General features: G+C 40.7%; 1 protein-coding gene across 1 annotated transcript in view; it reads left to right on the top strand.

Annotated features, from left to right (window-relative positions):
• The first annotated feature begins 329 nt into the window (after positions 1-329).
• SGCD (sarcoglycan delta) overlaps positions 330-19,954 on the top strand; it is a 400,176-nt gene continuing 380,551 nt past the window's right edge. Inside the window, exon 1 of the mRNA XM_081181154.1 lies at positions 330-504. The gene's annotated coding sequence lies outside the window, so the exon portion shown is untranslated. The remainder of the gene's footprint in view (positions 505-19,954) is intronic.

Here is a 19,954-nt window from a genome sequence, read left to right as displayed (position 1 = left end):
CGCCGCGCGGGGAGGCGGCAGGATCCGGCTGAGTCCGGCACGCGCTGCTGAGCTGAGGCAGGGTGCCGGCGGAGGGAGAGCGGGGGAGTTCCGTGTATGCCGCACCCGGCCCGGAGAGGATGCCCCGTCCTGCGCGCGCCTGAGGACTTCTCCCGCCGGGACTTGGCGAGGCGAGTGCTGGCCAGGCTTGGCTGCCCCGGCTTCGTCAGCTGCTGTCCGGCGGTGCTGGCTCCACAGCAGGAGGCACCATGATCTCCTAACCGGCTCGGAGGAGTCTGGCTCGCTTTCTCTTTCTTTCCTTTCCCTCCTCACCTCCCCCCACCCCCACCCTCCGTTCCAATGGAATTACCCGCCACCGCCGGCTGGAGTTGGAGCTGCTGAACTCGTGTTTGCTCGGCGAGCTCCAGAGCGCCGGCCAAGAAAGGAGTGCACGTTTTGCTCCGTCCTGGATGCTTTCAGAGGGGATCGGCTGGAGCTGGCAGAGCTTCGAACCACAGGGGTGGGGTGAGTACCTCGCCTTGCATGGGAGGAAGTTGCAGGAGGAGGAGGGATACAAGGCTCTCCCTATTTTCCCCTGAACCCCCTGTAGTAAATGACACACACTCTACAAAACGCATACACACAGATCCTTATGCATCCATCGTGCTACTGCTGTCCAGTTGCACTAAGTTTCTTGGGGTTTGCAGTGACTCCCCGCTTGGCACATTCTGGCGTGGTGGGTACCATGAAAGAGAGCAAAAACTGTCTTCCTGCTCTACCAGGCGGTTCCTAAAGCCGTGTGCTTGCGCGCGTGTGTGCTGGAGTGTGTGGCTTCCTGATTTGCATTCCAAGAGGGAGAAGAGTGTCTCTCATGAGCACTGATGGGATGTTGTAATTCTCTGTGACGAACGCCATCCAAAGGCATTTTCCAGCAAGCCTTATTCCCCACTTCGCCCCTTAGAGGAGTTTGGAAACAGTGGTCCTGGGTTTAGATGGCAGTATCAACAGCAGAAGTAAAAAGCTACATGTATAGTATGAGTACAACAAGTCCGTGGTCTGAAAGAGAGGTCATTGCATTGGTGAGCAAATCAAAACTATCACATCGCTACCAGAGTAAGGGAACTCTTGACACAGGTGCCTTTCCCCTTTTTAATTTGAAAAAGGTGAACAGATTCAGGCAGTGGTTCTAGTTGCTACCCATCAACAAGTGGATTTTTTTTTTTGACAGATGAGCAAAGAGCTTCCTTTCCAGTAGTGTGCCTGGTTGAGAAGTGTCATAGATTCAGGCTGAATCTTAGCAGAGGCAAATAGAAAAGCGTGACTTGCCTATCTTTTTAGTTGTGCTCATATATGTGCTGTCTATAGATGCCACATTTCTGATGGTGCACTGCTGTGAAACAGAAAACACTCAGTTGAATCTCTTTAATTGTCTTGGAAGGGTGACACAAACTTTGGGGCAGCCAAGCTGCCCTTTAGATTGAAGGGATGGAACTAGATTGCAGACAAGGGGTTTCATAAGTGTATGTGTGTGTGTTTTCTTGCTTTCAGAACAATGTTATGCTGCAGCAGTAAGCATTCTTGGAAAATAATAGCCCTTCAGTCATAAAATCTCTCAACCATGAATTGTAGAACTCTGAATTGCTGACCGTTTTTTTGATAACACACCTAATAATTTTCTGATGTCCTGCTGAAGTTGTAGTTGATTCAAGAAGATTGCATGTGAAATGTAACACCAAGAAAGTGTGTCATAGTCTTTTCTTTATTGTTGTTGTTTTTTGGTAGAGTAACATAGTAAAGAAAGGGGAAATGATACAAAATACTGATTTGTAAATCAAAATCTCAAAACATTTAGGGCTTAAGTATAAATATGCTCAGGTCAGTTCATTCTGTTCTAGCATTTCTGGATTTTGGCTTTGTATTTCAGCCGTTTTCTGTCATTTTAAGGCATGACAAGATCTATGTTGAATTGTTTTGGTGAAATCTTGCCAAATGGCTTAGAAAGTATAATGTCAGCACCATACCCAGGCAGCAGAGACTATTATTGGAATAATAATGGTAGAGTACTCTTGTGGAGTAAATGATTTGTTTTCTCCGAAAAGTTGTAACAAGTGTAGAAATCTTGTTGCACACTTTCTCTTCAAAGAGTCTTGGCAGTGCTCTGTGAAGGAAGCACCATTCATGCTGGTTTTGTGTTAATTCTTCAGCCTATGACCATTGTATTTGGTTAATAGAGCAATCCTAACCCCTGATTTGTGCTGCTGGAGGGCTTAAGAATAAGGTGGGAGTGTTCCTGTGCCATGTTGTGCAAGTAGGGAGGGTGGGCTCTGCCGCCGTGAAGGCTCTCACTGTACCTGCCGGAACTGTGGTAGAGCACACACTACTGCCAGTGCTGTTCCGTCATAGCCCCCTGCCCCCCCAACCAAAAGAGCATAACAGGGATTGTGGGGTTGTGGGTGCAGCAGGGCTGCCAATGGATCTGTTGGACCCAAAGCTGACATATTTCTTGGACAGGAGCTGGCATTGCAAAAAATAAAACAACTGCCCCCACTTTCTGACCTGGATGGTGTGAGTGGTAAGGCTTTAGGTTTTCTGCTTTGTTCTTCCCTGATGCTCATGGTCTTTTAACTACTCACTAAGTTTCAGAACTTATACTGCGTTTGTCAACAAAGGATCTTGGCTCTATTTCACAACTTTACACCCTGATGGATCTTTGGATGAAATCATGAGTAAAATACTATTGGCAATAAAGTGTTCAGTTGACTTTGAAGTCAAAATGCAAAGGAGTGGTTTATCTTTTTCATTTTTGTAGTAGTGTGGCTGAAGGAGAAGTTGGCTAACTCATCTTTTTTCCTTTTGCCTCAAACACCTTTGTTTTCTTCAGGCTCAGTTCTTGAAAAGCCCTTTGCTTTTGGAATAAGGACTTGGGCATTCGTTCACAATTTTAGAAAGCATTATATATTTGATTTAAAATGTGTTGTAGCCTTATCCTTGATTGTTCTAATGTTTACTCAGTAGGGTTTATTTAAAAATAGTTGTGCATAAGATCACAGCCTTAGACGTTCAAGATACTTATTATTGTAACTGATCACTTTTGTTTTGGCTTCATTGATTATGTATTGTGCATGTTTGCTGTGAACTCCCACTGAATTCAGCTGCATATACTTCCAAATAATTATGTTTAGAATGCAGACATAGTTATAGTTCCAGTGGAACAGTGGTGCCTTCCTGGGTGCAATGACACATTGCCCATGTTGCAGCATTGATGGGAGGATTTGGAGGAATCCTTACCAATAATCAGACATAGATTGTAGAACTGAATGAATGCTGCAGAAGCATTTTCTCTACCCAATCTCCTACCATCTCTTTCCCAAAGATTCTGCGACTTTAGGCTGTTGCAATCAGAGTGGCGATAGCACACTCCGTGTTGAAGGCTACTTCTGTTGACATAGCAGAAAAAGTTAAATGTTTAAGCTATCATTGGGCTCACTTGAAGACTGGCTAGTCATAAACGTTTAGGGAAGTTTTTGTGAAATGTTTTCCTTGCCCAGTGCAATGTGGTGTTTATGATATAGTATGGCAAAAAGAAATAGGCTAAATTCTGCTTTACATCTGTGAATATTAATCCTCGGCTACGCTTTCCATTATACAAGCAAATGATCGTGCCTGAGAGCTGATTCATGCAGCCATTTTTTTCCAGGAGGCATGCATACTGAGGCTTTTTTCAATCTCGATTTGGGCATGTTGATTTTGTGCATGTTCATTTTGATTTGCTGCATCCTGAAATATCTTCTCAGAAGATGTTTAATCACAGCACACTCTGTTTGATCTGGAAAATAATGGTGCTCTCTGAATACTGGCTCAACAAACTAGCTGAGGACACAACTCTTCATCCATTTCTAGCCAAGTTTAAATCCTGTTGGATGCTGGGCAACCTTTAGATGAGTTGTTCTAAAGTAGAGCATGACATACAAAAGACAGCAAGCTGTATTGGCAGCAACAAGGTCTTAAATCTCAGAAAAATGATTTAGGCTGCGGTCATATGCCCATGTAATCCACTGGGATTAAGTGGGATTAAATTCAGTGGGATTTACTTCAGAGTAGACATGTAGATTATTGTGCTGTTACAAATTAACTGATTAGTCAGATACCACAGAATTTAGGATAGCAGGGGTTGATATTGAGCATATTCAAAACTCATATCCTTAGAATACCAATTAGTTTTTTTTTTTTTATAAAAAATTTTTATTGCGTTTCTTTCCATAGGTGAACAAGTTTGTTTGGACAACAATATACAAGAAACATTTTCCATATACATAAAGAAAAACATAGAAAAAAGAAAAGATCATTATAAAATTTTTTCGACAACTTTTTGGACCTCCTCGCATCCTCTCAGCATTGCGTTCATCATTCTAACCGATTCAGCAATTTATTATCTTATTTCCCGACTTATTATACCTTTGTATTTATTATGTTACCAGTTTCAAAAATTTGTAATTTAATTTTAACACTCTTAATAAACATAATATTTTGTTTCTAATTTGTCTCATTTTTTCCCATCAATACTTACTTTATCATTTACTTAAAATAAATTGCAGAAGCATAACGTTTCTTAATCGTGCACAGTCTTAGCACTCAAACAACTTATAATGTTTTTGCAAATAGTCCTTAAATTTTTTCCAGTCCTCCTCCATTGTTTCTTCGCTCAGATCTCGAATTCTGCCGGTCATTTCTGCCAACTCCATGTAGTCCATCAGCTGCGTCTGCCAGTCCTCCAGTGTGGGTAAATCTGGTGTCTTCCAGAACTTTGCGATAAGAATCCTAGCTGCTGTGGTTGCATACATAAACAAGGTTCTGTCCTTCTTTGGCACCTTCCGGTCCACCATGCCCAATAGAAAGGCCTCTGGTTTCTTAGAAAAGGTATATCTGAATACCTTTTTCAACTCATTATGTATCATTTCCCAAAAGGCCTTTACTTTCGGGCAGGTCCACCAGAGGTGAAAGAATGTCCCTTCTGCCTCCTTGCATTTCCAACACTTATTTTCAGAAAGATGGTATATTTTAGCCAACTTGACTGGGGTCATGTACCACCGGTATACCATTTTCATAATGTTCTCTTTCAAGGCACTACATGCCGTGAATTTCATACCGGTGTTCCATAACCTTTCCCAGTCCTCAGACATAATGTTGTGTCCTACATCCTGTGCCCATTTTATCATAGCAGATTTAACTGTCTCATCCTGGGTGTTCCATTTAAGCAGCAAGTCATACATCCTCGAAAGTACCTTAGTCTTTGGTTCTAGTAACTCCGTCTCCAGTTTCGATTTCTCCAACTGGAAACCCACTTTTTTGTCCATTTTGAATACCTCTTGAATTTGAGCATAATGTAACCAATCTCGCACCTTACCTTTTAATTTGTCCTGGCTTTGGAGCTTCCAATTGTCTCCAACTCTTTCAATCAGTTCCCAATATTTTGGCCAATAGGCCTCCATATTGGGCTTTTTTTTAGAAATCTTGGCTTCCACAGGTGATAACCACCTCGGGGTCTTGTTTTCTAGTAAATCCTTATACTTCATCCAGACGGCAAAAATTGATTTTCTGACAATATGGTTTTTGAACAATTTATGAACCTTCGCCTTGTCATACCACAAGTATGCATGCCAACCATACACATTATCAAACCCCTCCAGATCTAGGACATCGGTGTTTTCCAACAGGAACCAATCCTTCAACCAGCAGAAGGCTGCAGCTTCATAATACAACCTTAAGTCCGGCAGGGCAAACCCCCCTCTTTCTTTTGAGTCGGTTAGTATTTTAAATTTTATTCGGGGCTTTTTGCCCTGCCAGACAAACTTAGAAATATCCTTCTGCCATTTTCCAAAACATTCCATTCTGTCCACGACCTGAAGTGTTTGAAATAAAAATAGCATTTTTGGCAAAACACACATCTTTATAGCTGCGATTCGGCCTGACAAGGTAAGTTTCAATCTTGACCAAATATCCAGATCCTTTTTAATTTCCAACCAACATTTTTCATAGTTATCTTTAAAAAGATTTAAATTTTTGGTGGACAAGTATACCCCCAGGTATTTCACTTTTTTAACCACACTTAGCTCTGTCTCTTTCTGATACCCCTCTATCTCTGTAGGTGTCAAATTTTTGACCAAAACCTTAGTTTTTTGTTTGTTTAACTTGAATCCCGCCACCCGACCAAACTCCAGGATAAGTTCCAAAACTCTTTTTGTGCTAGATACTGGCTCCTGTACTGTCAAGACTAGGTCATCTGCAAAGGCTTTCAGTTTGTATTGTTTCGCTCCGACCTCTATACCTTGCACCAACTGGTCCTCCCTAATCATGTTCAGCAATACCTCCAGAACAGAGATAAATAGTAGAGGGGATAAAGGGCACCCCTGTCGTGTCCCTTTTTCAATTTGAAGTTCATCCAACACCACATTGTTCACTATCAACTTGGCTTTTTGCTCTGAATAAATTGCTTCTAGTCCATTTTCAAACCCCCGTCCCACTCCCATCCCCTTCAAGTTTTTCTTCATAAACATCCAAGAAATATTGTCAAATGCTTTCTCCGCATCAATAAAGATTAAAGCAGCCCTTGTGTTTCTAATTCTCAACAACTCCAATATATCAATAATGTTCCTGGTGTTATCAGACATGTGTCTACCAGGGAGAAAGCCTGCTTGGTCCTTGTGAATTACTTCGTTTAAAACGTTTTTAAGTCTACTTGCTAAAATGTCTGCAAATATTTTGTAATCCACATTCAGGAGTGAGATGGGACGGTAGTTCTTGAGCTGAGTCTTTTCCTTCTCTGACTTAGGAATCAATGTGATGAATGCTTCTTTCCACGTTTCCGGTGCCCTTCTCCCCTCCATAATCTGGTTGCAAACCTCCAGCAACGGTTGTATCAAACAATCCTTCAAAGTCTTATAATATTTGGAGGTGAGACCATCTGGGCCTGGAGATTTGCCAAGTTGCATATTTTGGATGGCACCTTCAATTTCCTGTTGAGTTATTTTACTGTTGAGAATTGATCTTTTATCTTGACTTATTTTAGATAGTCCATTTGTCCTCAAGAATTGGTCTATTTCCGATTCTTTCTGAGGCCCCTGTGCATAAAGTTCCTTGAAGTATCTGTGGAAGCACTTTCTTATTTCTTCTGGTTTCTGAACTATTTTTCCTTGAATCTCCAGGTTTGTGACTGTGTTTAACTTTTGTCTTTTTTTCAATTGCCAAGCTAACAACTTTCCACATTTATTTGCTGATTCAAACGATCTTTGCTTCATTTGTTTAATTTTCCACTCAATCTCTTGATTAATCAATTTCGAATATTGTGCTTGATGGAATTTAATCTCTCTTAGCACCTCTTTTGACTTCGGATTAGTTCTCAACTTTTTCTCTCCTTCACTTATTTTCTCTAGAATTTTTTCCTTTTTTCCATTCCAAAATTTTTTCTTTATTGTATTCTGTTGTATCAGAAACCCTCTCATTACAGCTTTGCTTGCGTCCCAGATTATTCTTTTCTCCACCGTAGTGTTCAAATTTATTTCAAAGTAGTCCTTTAGCGTTTTTTGGGCCTTCTTAACAATCTCTTGATCTCTTAGCAAGGTGTCATTCATTCTCCATCTGAAGGATCCAGTTGGGAAAAGTCTCAATTCCATTTTTAAGGCGTTATGGTCGGAGCAGGTTTTTGGGCAGATTTCCACTTTTCTCGTTTTCGGGGCCAGCCCTCTAGATATCCAAATTTGGTCGATTCGTGTCCATGACAAGTGGGCATCAGAAAAAAAGGTTCCTTCTTTACCCAAGGGGTTCCTTGTCCTCCAGATGTCAATCAAGTCCATATTGTCTGTCATTTCAAAAAAGGTTTTAGGGAGTCTGCCGTCTGTTGTTAAATTTTGATTTTGAGATTTGTCCATATTTGTAGACACCACCCCATTCATATCTCCCATCACGATAATATTAGAATAGTCCAGGTAGTCCATCATTGTCTCATGCAGCTTCTTATAAAATTCTGATTTTCCATCATTTGGCGCATAAACTCCTAATATCAAAATCTTTTCCCCTTGTGTTTGGATTTCAATTGCGAGAATTCTTCCATAATCATCTTTAAATAAGAATTTTGGTGATAGGTTCTCCTTTGCATAAATTACAACACCTCTTTTTTTGACTTTGTCTGATGAGATAAATTCTTGACCAAGTCTTTTATTAATTAATACTTTCCTATGGAGCCTGATCACATGTGTTTCTTGAAGGCATATTACATCCAATTGTTCTTTTTTCAAAATATGGAATATCCTCCTTCTTTTTTCCGGAGAGTTCCCGCCATTTATGTTCCAGCTAAGTAGCTGCAGAGACATCTTGTTCTATTTTAAACGTTCTTAAGATGGGGTGTCTTCCTTTTGCTCAGATCCCGAGGGTGCAGGCGTTGGCCCGCTTTTAGGCAATATTGGTGCTGGTACAGCTGGAAGCCAATCCACTCCTTTTTGGAGATCTTCTCCGTGGTCGTGAAGGAACTTTTGGTTATCTTCAGGTGTTCTAATTTTAACCTTCCTTTCTTTGTAGGTGAAGGATAGTCCTTGTGGAAACTCCCACCTATAGGGAATTGCGTTGTATCTCAGCAATTTTGCTAGTTCTGAATAGGTGGCTCTAAGATCCAACAGCTGTTTCGGGATATCTCTATAGATTTCCACCCTTTTGTCTTGTATTTCAATTGCTTTTTTAAAATGAAGACCTAGGATCTTATCCCTCTCTTCCTTTGATCTTAAAATTATCAAACAGTCTCTGGATCTATCTTTCTTTACCACTCTTCCCAGTCTATATGCCGAAACAATCTTAAAATCTGTGTCTTCCTTTAAACCCCAGAACTTCGAAAATTCTTGTGTTAAGTATCCAATCAAATCTCCTTGCTCAAGTTCCGGGATGCCTCTCAATTTGATGTTACTCTCGCGATTTTTCAGTTCCACCATTGACAGATAAACTTGTTGTTCACTCACCTGTCTGTGCAGGGGCTTAACTTCTCCTTTTATTTCTTCCACTTCTTTTTGTAGAGCTCCCACTTTCTGGATTGCTTCTCCAGCCAATTCCCGATTTTCCGCTGTAGCTCCTTGCAAATTCTCTATAGCTTGTGTATGCTGGGAAACTTGATCAGTCAATTTTTGAATCGAGGAAGTTGCTTTATCTATCTTCAGAGACTGGTCGTCCACCTTCTGGTTTAGACTCGATAGTTGCTCCAATATTTGTTTAAGTAGTGTATCCGACCCACCTGCTGCCATATCTTCCTCAGTGGACTTCTCAGTTGTTTCCCTTTGTTCCCTTTGGGTCACCAGTACAGCTGGAACCGACGATCGGCGTCCTTGGGTCAATGTTGTTTGTAGAAATTGTGCTGGTTTTCTTTCCTTTTCTTTCTCCTTAGCCTCTTTAGATTCCTTAGCTTTAGATGCTCTTGTTCTCCCTGCACCACTCATTACACATCTGTCAGTGTTCAAGGTCAAATTGTCTATTGTTCCATGGGAAAGACAAATTCAATTATAAACAACCGGTAAAGTGGAATTCAAAACAAAAGTCAGTTCCCAGGATCTTATAATCCGAAAGCCCTGTAGGGGGAGTGCCACCAAGTTTCAAAAACAAAGAAGGAAGTGGTCCGCCATTAAAGTTCCAGAAATTTTTGGCTCAGTAAGTTCAATATCCAACAGTCCCTTCAAAGATTCAAAATTCCCCAGAGCACCTTTTAAAGTTCAACAAAGTTTCACAGGGGGTGCTTGCAACAATGTCCCAACCAAACTTTCCTGCTCAAATGTATCAATTATACTCCAGCAAAGTTTTCACAAAATTTGCAACTGTTTCCGCAGTTTAGCACAGTCTCTCTCTCCGGCAGCCCGACGATCTGACTCTTTAAAGATCACCCCAGAGGGGGGGGGAGGTAGGAGGAGACCCCCCGTTACTCGTTCTTATAATCAAGGTCCCTTTCCACCTTCAGTTCAGCAGTAAAAAGGGCAGATTTAATAGCACGAAAAAGTTAAAGCTTCCCAAAGTCCCGTTTCAAACGCTTCCGCTTTTTAAAGCTTTGCTTTGATCTTGTCTGCAATGTCGGAAGACGGACTTCCCTTTTTTCGTCTCCCGCTTTCAGCCAGATTTACGAAATTATTTGCCAAATTTTAGTCCCCTTTACTCACGGGTATGTTACTTGTAGTTGGTGTTGATTTTAGGAAGAAGGATCAGCGCTCATCTGTAACAGCCGCGCGGCTTCACTTCCGCGGAAAGAGCGATGAACTCACAGCACCGCCACCCCTCCTTCACTCCGGGTCTCCTTACGGGGTCCCTTCTGTGTTTTCGGAGCAGCTTCTGGTGCCCGCCGAGTCCCACGGCCACGGGCTCACTCTACCCGTGGTTTATCTTGATGGGTCGTCGCTATGCCGCAGCGAACGACCCTTTTCCGCGGAGCCCCTCTTCAGAGCTCGAAGAGGACCGCCATTACAGTTTCGCGCCGCCCCCGAATACCAATTAGAATACCAATTAGGACCTAGGAACATTTGGTTGTAAATCCTATAGGAATTTGTTCTCTTTCTTCAGCCTTTCCACTTTTTCTGAGAATATGGGCCTTTAATCACTTCAGTTACGAAAGCTCAAGGTCCATATAGATAATTGAGGTGTGATTGATATATATTGTGTTCCAGGACCCATTTAGAAGTGCTGCATTGTTCCCCAGGCTTTCTGTTTATACATTTTTTCAGTTTTCTGTTTTCACATCATACCGTTTTCATCATACATTACACAATGGTGAGGGTCCCCTCTTTTTTGTGGTTTAGGATGAGAAGAGGCTCTGGCTTGTGGGCTGAATCCTGACATCCCACGTGAGCCATTTTGACTGGGTAGGGCTGCTGACCAGCAAGTCACAAGCTGTCATATTGCTGGAAAGTGATCCAGTGTAAAGAAAACCCCAACAATTTTGCAGGAACCAGTGATGCAAAAGCATTTACAGTTTGGGGTAAAACAACTAATGAACCGAATTGGCACCTACGTCAGATCTAATTTAGTCCATGGCCTGAAGGATCAGCACTCATAGCTTAGGACAGGCATAGGCAAACCTGGCCCTCCAGTTTTGGGACTACAACTCCCAGCATCCCTAGCTAACAGAACCAGTGTTCAGGTATGATGGGAGTTGTAGTCCCAAAACATCTGGAGGGCTGAGTTTGCCTGTGCTTGGCTTAGGATATGGAAGAAGGTAAGATGAGGGTCTCTTCCCAGAGGTGGTGCGTAGGTTTTATTGAAATGCCTCATATAGAGGTATCTTTTTTTGAACCAGAGTAGGACCCTGGTGAGGCTTCAGAGAGATAACAGCTGTGCCTGTGCTTTGGAGTTAGCATGGTTTAATGTGGCTTGTGTGAGGGGCTACAGCTGAAGGTTTTTTGCTGCTAATTCTGGACAGGTGGTTGTATTTTATTGTTCAGCTCTATTAATGTGCTTTGTGATTAGGCTGTTTAATATTTAGTGCATTTTTGAATTCATTGGAATGAGAGGCTTTTGATGGCTTGATTGTTGGACTTATTTAAACTTTACTGAATTGTTCAAAATGAAGTGCTAGAAATGAGATTTTATCTTTTTGCTCCATTCTTATTAATGTATTACTTTGCTGTGTGTCTAGATTCAGTCTCAGTATTTAATTTTATTTTGCTGAGCTTTAGTATGAATTGTTAGTGGATTGTCTAGCCTTAGTGTTGTTGGCATGTCTGTCTATTTCGAAAGACAATGGAGTGCATCTGGGGTGTTCGTGGAGTCAAACCGCTGCATTAGCAGCACTGAAGTGACCTTCCTGAGGTGCAAGACTGGGCAGTGTGTATGGAGGTCCTGGGCTGCCCAGATGACAAGACCTGCCAACCCCCAGCCTTGCTGATGTGGTCCAAAGGAAATCAGAGCAATACATTTGGCACTAGCATGGCTACAGGAGTCACCACAAGGAGCCACCCAACCATCTTAGGGACTCTACTCCAGATTTGTGTAGGTTTTACTCCTTGCCTTAGTGTAACACTGAATTTATTAACATGAAATGATTTCATGCATCTGTTGAAATATTGGTCCGATGTTGATATTTCGCCAATATATTTTGAAGTGTTAATGAATGGTATTGGAATGTTGCTCTTATAATTTACCAGGAGTTGCTTTGGGTGTGATTTACCAAGAAAAGTTGGCCTACAAATAAACTTTGTATCTAATATGTCAATTGATTTTTAAAATGTAACACAACAACATTCAACATACATATTCTCAGTTCCATCTTCTCCATTTTGGTTTTCATATGTTAATGACTTGAACTTCAGATTTGGGACTAAAAGAATACATTCTCATTTTGCTCATGGATCAACCATATTTCTAAATAGTATACTAGTGCATTTTGGAAAACAAAGGAAAGAGATAACTTGAAAATTGTCCACATGTCATGCTTTTTTCAGAACATCCTGGATCTATACTCAGAGGCCCATACGAAAAACCTACACCTAATGATTTTGATTGTTATTTATGTGATTGTTTTTACAATCAATTTCAATTTTTTTAATTATCTCAAAATGTTTAATGCAGGTGGGTGGGATTCACCTGTCCACTCTCATCAGTAGAAGTCCTGTGCAAGGACTTCCACCTGTGCAATGGGCCTTTCCCCATCTCCTCCCCCCAGCACCCCCTTGGTTCACAATGGTGGTGTCAGGTATTGTATCATCTGAAAAACAAGAATTCTTGCATAGACAGAATGATTGAAAGAGTGTTACTTTCCTTATTTGAAGGGATAAAGTTGACCATGAAAGCTTACAAAGTTATCTGCAATAACTAGTGGGAAGGAGGTGTTGCTTCCCTATAACTTAGGAATACATATAAAATACTGTAGCTCATCTTAAGAGTTGCTGCAAAGGGAATCCCTGTTCTGGACCTTGTGGTAAGCAGAAATCCATTTGCTCTCCACCACAAGAATAAGTTTCAAAGCTTTACTGGAAATAGTCTTAAAATAGTTACTTTGAAATTAATTACTTTTTAAATTAATTAATTTTAATTCTTTATTTGTAACACATTGCTGTTTATAACAAACAAGCAATGTGATTCAGACTTCTTTTTAGTCCTTAACACAGGTCAATAAACTTTCGTTTCTCCAGCTTACCCTCCTAACCAGAATTGGAAACCATGGATTGATTTTCTTAAAAAAAATCTTTGTTGAAGGGTAAGTTCTTTCCACAGTCTGCCAAGCGAGGCAAACTGTGGCTAATATTAAACTGGAAATGGGGAGGAAAGTCATGGGTAGAATGAGAGTGCATATAGTTTGGAGGATCAGCCTCTGCCCGTCACATGATCAAGACTAAATTGTTTGTGTACTAAAATGCTAAGTGACTGGGTGCACTTTCTGTAGAAGAAAAGTTCCTCCTTCATCATAATCAACTTATTGTGACTGCCAGGAGGAATGTGTATGTCACTAGTTCTTATATGCCATGGGTAGCTGGTAACAAAACCCTGAAAAGACAGTAAGCTGTAACAGGGCTCAGTTTTAAAATGAAAAACACTTATTCCAGCATTATTAAAATAGTAACTGACAAGCTGTCTTGTGTCCCCCACCTCACCCCGAAAGTTATTGACATGTTACTTTAGGCAGTATTGATGGCAAACTTTGATTTATGAGGAAATTGAAAATGGTTAAATTCTTATTTTAGGAATAAATAGAAATGCTTGACATCGCTACTCTTGCAGGCTCAAAGTAACTAGCAAATAATACATTATTTTTATTGCAATAACTGACATTTGGAAATAAAATGTTTATGCACCCGAAACTCTTACAGTCTGAACCTTTTGTGGTGCGTTTAAATGTTGAAAAAAATGTTAAGATGGACAGTTTTAACATTACAATGGTAGAGAGGTCATGTCCAAGTACATGTCTGATGGCATGGGGCAGTGTTTCTGTGTTTCTCAACTTTTAAAAACCCATGCCCCCTTTTAGCAAACATAAAATCCCATGCCCCCCCCAATTATTTTCTTTGACTTTCCAAACAGACTTTCCAAACAGTGACTTTAAATTATATATAAAAAAATGGGTGTAATAATAAAAATGAATCAAAGTGCTCAATGGCTTTGAGGGAGAAGGTCATTTTCCCCCCTAGAGCTGCCAAATTATAGGAACACTACTTTGATCCCAGGGACCCGGGTGGAGCTGTGGTCTAAACCACTGAGCCTCTTGGGCTTGCCGATCAGAAGGTTGGTGGTTCGAATCCTCACAACGGGGTGAGCTCCCATTGCTTGGTCCCAGTTCCTGCCAACCTAGCAGTTCGAAAGCACACCAAAAAGTGCAAGTAGATAAATAGGTACTGCTCCAGCGGAAAGGTAAACAGCGTTTCTGTGTGCTGCTCTGGTTTCGCCAGAAGCGGCTTAGTCATGCTGGCCACATGACCCGGAAAAACTCTGCGGACAAACGCCAGCGAGATGAGTGCCGCAATCTGCGACTGGACTAACTCTCAGGGGTCCTTTACCTTTACCTTTTACTTTGATCCCAGCCCGCCAACTCACTGGCATGCCCCAGAGTGACAAAGTCAAGAGGCTCATAACTACAAGTGTTGTGTTCCGATGGAAAAACAGGGCCCAACTGTCTGTGGAATTATAATATGCCACCAAAGACTGAGTGGAGCCCAAGACCGGCTTTTTAGTGTTGGCTGCAGAAGAAGGAACACAGGTTAAGTGGAAAGGAACAAAAATGTGGCAATCTTTTGCTGTGATTTTGCTTTGTAAGTTAATGAAAGTGAATACAAATAAATGAAAGTGATATTTTAAATTTTTATAGAAAATGGAATGTGTTCTAAGGGGAAGGTAGAAGTCAAGCTCTTCTCAAAATGTCAAGGAATCCTTATCACAATAACTGTCGATTTCACTCTGCTTTTCATCTTCACCCCCCCCCCCGAACTAGGGCAAACACACAATGTTTGATAAAGATTGTGCAGCAGTTGAAAATATTTTTCATTCCCTTCATAAGTAATAATGGGACACACAATACTTTTCTCTACTTCTTTTCAAACTCCACATTCCTTAAATAAAAGTGCAAAATTTGTTCATACGTTTGCTGCTGTTGCTAAAGAAATGTCCTTTGCATATTTGATGCTCCCGTGTTAGAAGCAAAAAACTATCATATCCAACTGATTATAATGGCAAGAGACACACCACCATAATGGGTTGGGTTTATTCACTGCTGGATAATGAAATAATGAGAGTTAAAATTATGGCTGTTGAGGGCTGCAGCTACTGCTGTTTGAAGCACAGTGGAATGTATAGGATGAATAGGCATTCCTGTAAACTTTGTTTGGCTAAGAGTTAATTAAAAGAGAAATGCTTTGAGCTGTGGACTCCTTTCCTGATAAAAAGCATTTCATAAAACTCTGTCCCACTCCAATAATTTCTGAAGTCTTTGAAAGACATGCATGGGAAAATGTTTTTCATTCAAGCTTTTCAATTGAGGCTTGCTACCAAAAATAAGACTTAAAGCTTCATTCTGAAAACTGTAGCCTTTATATGTACAGTAAAAAAAAATATTGTGACAACACTTCATACAGCAGGAAAATCTGTAAAACCAGGTATGAAAGGCTTTGCCTAATTCGGAAAATAAGGTACAAGGGATTTCAAAGTTGGCTTTTCTGTGTGATATTGAAGTGAAATCAGCTCCTTGCATATTCAGTCCTCTGGTGAAATTCAAGTCTGTGCAAAGCTGCAGTGTGTCACTTAAACCTTGTTTTCCTGGTCCAAGTTGTGTTTTAGGACAGGCCACTAGGATTGGAATGAAATTCTCATCCTTGTTAACATTGTCAGGGCTTGGAGAAGATTTAGCTCCAAGGTTAGTCATATAGCATGGTCTCATGGTAAAGATCAATGTGGAAAAAATGTGTATCCAGCTGGAAAGTCAAAACTTTCTTTTGAATATAAAATAAGATGATTAATATGGACCATATTGCAGGAATGATACAGGAATGACCATTATCCAATCTCATTTATATATCTCTGCAATCAAGTTATGACTGTCTGAGCTAAACTGTGCACTCTTTTATGCAAAAGTTTATGTAGACGTTTAAATGATATTGTTAATTGCAATATTGTAGGACATTCAAATGGATGTGCAACATATGTATTTAATGATAGAGTGCCATGAGATTCTCTCATCAGGAAACCACATTGTTAATTGTAAAGCACAATGTTTGCATGAGAAAACAATCTCTTCATAAATTTGAAGACACAGATGTGCACCATAAATTGACCTTTCAAGGGCCTAGTGAACATTTGGCTGTTGCAATCTTCTCTGCTATTCAGGTTCATTGGTAAAGGCTTGGGACTAGAGTAATTAATTGCCACAAAATTATGTTTGTTGAAGATGTGATTGCAAGTCCTGGTACCACCTGCTATGTGTATTACATAATTTCCCACCCCACACATGGTTTTTATTCATTTCATTTTATTAGATATTAAAAATCAGTGAGATTACTTTGAGAGTCATCTGCCCAAACTAGTCTTTCTCTCATATCTTATTAATGAGAATCAGGGCCAATATCAGTAATGTGGCATGAAGCCCCACATGCTGTTACAAGCTTTAATTTTACACATAGCCTAAACCTCAAAGTGATTTTGCCTTCGTTTCATGTTAGAAATAACAAGCTTTTTGAGAATCTCTTTCTCCTCTCTTCTGGAAAAAAAAGATACTTCTGAAATAAAAACCACTGACATCTAATGATATCATCATAGCTTAGAAGGAATGTGTATCTTGGAGGCTTTAGTGGAAATTAGCAGAGGAAGGGAGAAATAATTTAAAGCAACACTGTCACTTATACTATGTTTCTACCTGGTGACCCGGTGTTTTCATTTCTGTGAGAAAATTAAAATATATGTTTTGTATTAATATGTTGTGTGTGTTGCTTTGAGGGGAGAAACAGAATTCCTTAATTTCAAAAAGTATTGTACCGATTGCTTGAAAATAAGGCAGTTGTGAAGAATTTGCATCAGATAGACTCTGGCTTGGGCCCCGACTGGGCTTCCACTGACAGAGTACTCCTTTCCCAATTTTGAACCAATCAGTTGTTCCATATCCAGTTCTAACTGTAGCTCCTTGTCTCCCCGGAGATACAGGACGATGAAGACAAGAACAAGCCGTCTTAAGAACAGCTTCTTCCCCAGAGCGATCTCGGCCCTGAATGGGAAGCCTGGACTTTGAAAGTCATCTAATCTTCCTTGCTGTTTTATACTGTATTGTTTTAATTAGTGTTTTTATAGTTGATTTGATTTTGTGTGGAGTGCCCTAACTGGGTGGATGGAGCAGCCAAGTAATTTCGTTGTCCCCGAGAGGGGGCAATGACAATAAAGATATTATTATTATTATTATTATTATTATAGAGATTTCTCAGGAGACAGATGAGGTGATCAGGCACTCCCATTTCTTTAAGAACTTGCCATAGTTTGCTGTGGTCGACACAGTCAAAGGCTTTTGCATAGTCAATGAAGCAGAAGTAGATGTCTTTCTGGAACTCTCTAGCTTTCTCCATAATCCAGCGCATGTTTGCAATTTGGTCTCTGGTTCCTCTGCCCCTTCGAAATCCAGCTTGCACAATACAACTACAATAACAAACACTACTCACATAAAAAACAAACTTCTCAGTAGTCAACTACAAGTGACAATCAACCAGTACATATGATGTTCTCACAAAATATTGGTGGATAGAATAAATATAGTCTATTGATAAAGGCTGTGAATAGTCATAAGCATTCTAATGAAAATAACTACTGAAAGTAGCTAGATTTAGCTGAAAAGTTTTCTTCAGTGACATTTCTTAACATTCAGAATGACTACATCAAAATAAATCCAGAAGTTGTAGTTGTTCAGACTTATTTTTGTTAAATTGCATATTGTTTTAAATCATACTTCTAAGATTGCTTTTCCTTGTCCTGTATTCTTCCTTAATTAACAAAAAACACCCCTTAATCCTTCTGACTGAAAATGGCATTTACCATATATTGCAAAAAAATAAATCTAAAACCCTCCTCCACTCAGACAAGTAGATCTGCATATACTCTGGTGTGGTTTAGATAATCACCTAACAAGCAAATATCTGTTCAAAAACAGAATGATTCAATTTAAAATAACCCGTAAGCTTGTCCCGTATATAGATAAATGAATTAATGTTCATAAAAAGCCAGTTTTTCATTATAAAGGGAGCACACCATATAATACAAAAAAATGCAGTGATCTTCTGTGCAAGCCAAGGGAGCCTCTCATTTCAGCCTGTGAACAAAGCCTGCTTCTCTCTGGTTCTGAGAAGAGCAATGACCATCTGTCCTGGGCAGGGAGGGGAAACTGATGTTAGGGACTCTGCTCATCACAGCTGCTTCCCCAAGTCTTGTCCTCAGCCTTGAGGATAAATCTTTGCGCTTACATAAGGTGATAGTTAAACAAGGATTTTGATTTGCATATCAAGCAATATCATTCTGTGGTGTCTGAATTCCACACTTTTCAGAAATTGGTTCAAAGAGATTTGAATGCTGCCTTTGGCACTTTTCATGTAAATGTGACTTGAAGCAAGGTTCTATTAACTAATTGTTGGCAGTTTGGCGGAAGTAGGTCACTGGACTTCTTGATTCTTGGATTCTAATCTGTTGCTTTTTTAAAAAAAAAACTGCGGCACAAACTGAATACATTATATGTGCCAGTTGGTGGAAAGTATCACCAATTGCCTCAGGTCTCCCTCGGTTTCATTCCACTTGTATAAATAAAGAAAGCATTGCACTGGTTTTTCACGCAGCAGGGCTGATATTGGCAGTGGCACCTTGTTAAAATGAAGGACTGTCTATCTTATTACAGATAATGCGAGACAAACTACATTTTCTGCTTTCTGACAATACACTCTGCAGAAGATAAGGCCCTGAGAGAGTTATGTGTGAGCTTACAGTCCCTTTAATACCGCCTCTCGAAAACTGCAATATTTTAAAGAGTATTTTTGTTTGGAAAGGAGGGAATTGGAAAATGGACCTGCAATAGGAGAGTTATTTCATATGATAAACATGCCAAGCAGAGAAGAAAGTTCAGTGAAATCTGTGTTCATAGGGAACAATATCGTCAAAGTGATTTGCACTATGAGGATCTTTAAGAATTTCTACCTTTAATTTAGTACAGAAGCATCTTTTTTACTGGAGCATTGTTACTTTTTCAGATGGCTGTTGCAAGGCTTTCTTTTTCTTTTATAGTAAACTGGCAGTAGCCACATGAGCCAGTTAGTCGAAAGATGACCCCAGCTGTGACTGCCCAGAGGTAGATACACCGTCCCCTGAAGCATTCTTTATGACACAAAAATAAAACTTCATTATACAGAAACAACTTTGCTGGGGAAGCGACTCCAAGGGGCTCAGAAGGATGGCTTCACATGTTCCTTTTTCATAGAATCATAGAATTAGAAGAGATCTCGAGGGTCATCTAGTCCAATCCCCTGCAATGCAGGAATATGCAGTTGGCCTGTTTGGGTTAGAACCAGCAGCCATGATGTTATCAGCATCACACTCTAAACAACTGAGCTAACTGCTAACTGAATTTCCCAAGTGATTAGTTTGGGAATTAGCGCTGCTCAGGCAAACAGCAATACAGCCAAGAGCATGGGTCGGCAAACTAAGGCCCACAGGCTAGATCACTCCCAATTGCCCTCTAAATCTGGCCCACGTAGATCCGGGAATCGCCACATGCATCACCAGCACGTGTATCGCCAGAGCGCACGTTCTTTCCCTCTCCCTCGCACAGCGGCGGCAGCACCTCATCCTTCCCTCCCTCCCTCCCTCCCTCCTGGCTTCTTCCCATCCTGCATAGAGGAAGGAGAGGGCTGGGCTTTGTTGCTGCCAGCCCCTCTCCAGGGCCCTTTCACTTCGCTCATCATCCCGCTGCCGCCGCCACCAGCCCCTGCTGCTTGCAAGACACAGGAGCCGTGGTGGC

This window comes from Podarcis bocagei (assembly GCF_964188305.1).
Source record: "Podarcis bocagei genome assembly, chromosome: 2".
Taxonomy (NCBI): Eukaryota; Metazoa; Chordata; class Lepidosauria; order Squamata; family Lacertidae; genus Podarcis; species Podarcis bocagei.
Note: the sequence above shows the minus strand (reverse complement) of the source record. Positions and strands in the feature narration are given on the sequence as shown.